Genomic DNA, 4,777 nt, shown 5'->3' with positions numbered 1-4,777 from the left:
AGAAGCTTCCCTGGATGACTTCTTTTTGTTCTCATTAGCCAAAACTAGATCATATGGTCATCCATGTCAGCAAAGGAAGTTGGAAAATTAGAGGACAAGATTGTCACGATTGACTTGAATTGATCATGATTCAATACTTGGGTCTGGACACATTGCCAAACTGAACAAAAGTGGGGTCTATCAAGAAGGAATAAGGGAAAAATGGATATTGTTGAGGCAACTGAATTCCTGTCTGCATTAATCTCTATACTTAACATAAATAATGTTTTTTATATGCTGCTTTTTTTTCTTTTAATATATCATGGACATCTTCATATGTCAATGCACAAAGATCTATCTTTTCCTTTTCCAAACAACGCATGCTTAAACATTAAAGCATGATGTATACTAATGTTTTTACTTCGAAATGTATAAAGAATGAAATAAATGATGCATGAAGAGATTTGTTGAATGGACAGATGGATAGAGACGTAATAAGGCAGAAATAGCAAAATGTGAATTGTATAAATCCAGGTGGTGTGTACATGGGGGCTCACTGTACTATTCTTCCAGCTTTACTATATATTTGGATATTTTCATAGCAAAATTTTGGGGGAAATATGAATCAAATTGAATAATATGGACAAATGTACAAGTATTAAAAATAAATTATAAAATTATTTCTTTTGCCACAAAACTACAATTTAGACACACGCTAAGGGTGTGAATGTAATTTTTTGGATTACAAAATCAAATGTCAACTGCTCTATTGAAAATATCCATGGTTTTAGAAAGAATAATTCACATAGGTATACACAATCATAAATATTGCTGGATATGCTTGTGACAGAAAAGAATGTGATGTCAATTCCTATTCTGTGAGTTGTTTATGTCCTTTACATCTTTTTAGCTTTAGAGCGGAATTTCATGGAGTGCCTATCCAAAAATACATAGCACTCTACTTCATCTCATACCAATCTTCTACCTTGTTTGTTAAACAGGCACCCAGGTAACTTTAATACTGACTGAATCTACAATTACTTCATAGCCTGACCTCCTTCTAGCCCAGGGGCACGGCAATCCTGAGTCAGAAGCGCGGAGAAAGCCCAGGGATGAGGTACATGGTAGAGGAGTCAGAGAGATAACCTAGTTTGGAGATGGGTGTGAAGATAAAAGGTATAAAAAGCCTTGGCCACCTGGGTGGCTCAGTCCCTTAAGCATCTGCCTTTGGCTCGGGTCTTGGTCCTGGGGTCCTGGGGTCCTGGGGTCCTGGGATTGAACCCTACGTCAGGCTCCCTGCTCAGCAGGGGGTTGGCTTCTCCCTCTCTCTCTGCCCCTTTCCTCTGCTCATGCTCTTTTTTGCACTTGTTCTCTCTCTCAAGTAAATAAATAAAATCTTAAAAAAAAAAAACTCAGGAAAGTGGAAAAGGACTAGAGAGCAGGGTAAGGTAAGGGCTGGGCCAGGGTAGCAACTGGAAAAGAGGTGGTGGCAAATAGGTTAGGGAGGGGGGTTATCAGTAATTCTTTACAATAGGAGAGAGAAGAAACTATGTTTACACCAGGAAGGGTGGAGTGTTTATACAGAGAAGTGCTATACTTTAAGATAGGCGAGTGCCAAGAGAAGAAAATACTGGAAGTGGGAAACTTCCCTGGAGTTTCTAGGGCTAGAAGGTTGCCTGTGTATTAGAGAGTGAGGGTTAAGGTGGGGTTTATGGGTGAGAATATCCAGGGGGACCAATGGCCTCGAAGAGAATGAGCAAGGTTACCCCTGACCACCCAGAGGAGGAAGAGTCTAATTGCACTGTCTAGCACTTCCCGGACAGTGTCAAATGATAATGGTGATTATAAGCATTCTTCTCTTGGTCTTGGATTAAATGGGAATGCCAGGTATAGCAAGATGTTGACTTTTGGTTTGAGACAGATTTCTTTGTAACATTAGGTATCCTAATGTAGTTATTATGTAGTTATTATTAATATATTTATTTTCAGGAATGAAGTTGAATTTTCAGCATCAAGATGATGGCTTTTTTTTTTTACCTGTTAAAATGGTCGGTTATCACTATTTCATTTCCTGTTTCTGAATGAACTTTATATTTCTGAGAAAAACTCTACTTGATCATGGGATATTATTATTGTATTATCTTACCAGATTTGATTTGCTAGTGTAAAATGTTTGTATCTAATATTGATAACAAGACTGATACAGAGTTTTCTTTTTTAGTATTCTTTGTCAGGTTTAATACCATGTTTATACTGGGTCCCTAGAAAAAATCTGTAAATTTTCTTTTTTCCTTTCTCTGGAAAAATTTATGTAATGTAGAAACGATCTGCTCCTTGAAGGCTTGAATGACTAGCCTGTGAAATCATCCAGCATTTTGTGGGTGGGAGGGAAGGATAGATCTTGGCAACTTTTTGTTAAAGTCTCTGGTAAAAATTTCAAACTGCATGAAAGGTTATACAACAAATAGTCCTCCCTTGAAAGCCATTAAGTAGTCCCTTCCACCTCTTATTAACAGTCCCTCAGTTTGTCTCCTGAGGCAACCACTGTTACTAATCTCTTGTGTAGCCATTGGGACATAGTCTGTGAATATTCAAGTATACAAATATATATTTCCTCCACCTTACTTTTTACCCAGATAGTAGCATACCATACAAACTGTCCTGTACTTTGCTTTTCATATATTTTTCATTTCCAAAATTTTATCCTAATGAAATTCCCTACTTCTTTTTTGATTTTGACCATTTTTCTAGAAAACTGCCTTTTTCCTCAATATTTTCTAGTTGTTTTCTTAGAGTTGTGCATTGTATTGTCCTGTAATTTAGAACAACTAAAAAAGTTCTCAAACCTCCTGGCCTAAATATTAATCTCACTTCCACCACTTACAAAGTTTCAAAGCAACTATGGGCAAGTCATGCGAGTCCTGCTTTACTGTAAATGTTCATAGTCTAACAGAGGGTAATGGCTGAAAGTGTATTAAAGAATACTGAGTTTGGCAATTTTGTAAGATATATTTGCAACGAAAAACATAAAATAGTTCCTATTTTAGAAACTTGTCCCTATGCCACCTGCTTCCTCTACGACCTTTCTGAGTTTTTTTTCTTCATAGCATATTACCTCATATTCAGCCTGTACCCTATTAATTAAATGAGGAAAACTCACATTTTAGCCTGAAATAATGCCTAGGTAACATGGACAGACTGCACCCACAATTGTTTTATGGCCCGTTCTCTTCTTAACCCAGCATCAAGGCCATCTTGAAACCATTGGCAAAGGGGCCAAGAGATGAGGTTAGGTAGCAGAAGTTGGAGCTCAGGGTTAGGGAGAGATAACTAATTTTGGAGGTTGGCAAGGAAATAGAAAAGATTATCAATGGCCTCAGGAAAGCGGGAAGGGACTTGGTAACCCGATAACAAGTGCCGGAAATCTGTACATAATATTCTCTTTTATTTTTATTAAAAAAATTTTTTTTAATTATGTTATGTTAGTCTCTTTTAAAAAGAAGTGTTTCAGGGACGTCTGGGTGGCTCAGTCGTTGGACTCAGGTCATGATCCGCTGTCCTGGGATCAGGCCCACGACAGGCTCCCTGCTCAGCTGGGAGCCTGCTTCACCCTCTCCCTCTGCTCCCTTGCTCCTGCTCTCTCTACCTCAAATAAATGAAATCTTTAAAAAATGTTTCAAAAAATGTTTCGTATCTACTGGCCTCAATTTTAGTATCACTCCCATCAGTACCTGAGCAAGTACTGAAATGTGCTTGATCTGAAGAATTATGAGAATATTTAAACAAAACAAAACCACACAAGTCCCCTACACACACCCTATCATTCATTTGAGAATTTTGTCCCACCACAGTCCACATTCTTTCTTCTTAAATTGGAGACTTGTTTTCTTTCTGGATTGCCTATCCAAAAATATAAAGCACTTTACTACACACCCATCCCTACCCTGTTTGTTAAAAGCGGAAACTTGGTATTCACACCACCAAAGGACACTTAGGTATCCTGAACACTCCTTGCATCAAAAATGACTGTATTGCCTGATCGCATTTTAACCTGGGGCCGAGGTAAAGTGGAGTGAGAAAGACCCGGAACTAGGTAGGGAAAAGGGGTTGGGACATGCAGGATTTTTTAAAAAGTTATTCCTACAATAATCACCCTCTTTAAGACCTTAAACATTTTTAGTACTTGCTCCAAAACACTTAGCAATTTGAGAAGTTGTAGTGAGATTTACATTTTGGCCAACGTATACAGAGAAGCCAGCTTCGCCCCTCCTCAAAGCGGGTGAGGGAGAAAGAAAAGTTATCTTGTATAGTATATTTATAAAAGCTGCGATGTGGAAATCGGCTGGTAGCGGGGGGAACAAAGTGCGAGGAATCAGCCAGGCAGGAGCGACGGCGGAGGGAGCAGTTGGTCAGGAGGGCTTGATCTCTTTATTCAGGAGCACGGAAACGCGAATTTTTTCTGGGGCCGGGGAGGCGCAGGCTTTTTCCGTGAAGTGCAAGCTCTGCAGAGCCGCCCTGAGAGCGAGAAACGGGTGCGCGGGTGCGTGGATTAAAGACAAAAAAAAAAAAGGTAGCCGTGCAGCGATCTGAGGATTGGGGTTAAGTATGAAAGGGGGAGCATGTCTAACGGGACCTGTGGTTCCTAAGAAGCGAAGCGAAGCCGGGCGCGGCGACTCGGATCGCTCCCGGACACCCAAAGGCCAGGGACAGCGACGCCCCGGGACCGACGGCCATTGCCAGGCGCCTTTCGGTGACGCGACCGCCGCGCGATGACGCGCTGACCAGCCGCGGCCTCCAC

Source organism: Ursus americanus, chromosome X (genome assembly GCF_024610735.1).
Source record: "Ursus americanus isolate L20-20 chromosome X, mUrsAme1.1.p, whole genome shotgun sequence".
In the NCBI taxonomy this organism is placed as follows: domain Eukaryota; kingdom Metazoa; phylum Chordata; class Mammalia; order Carnivora; family Ursidae; genus Ursus; species Ursus americanus.
Note: the sequence above shows the minus strand (reverse complement) of the source record.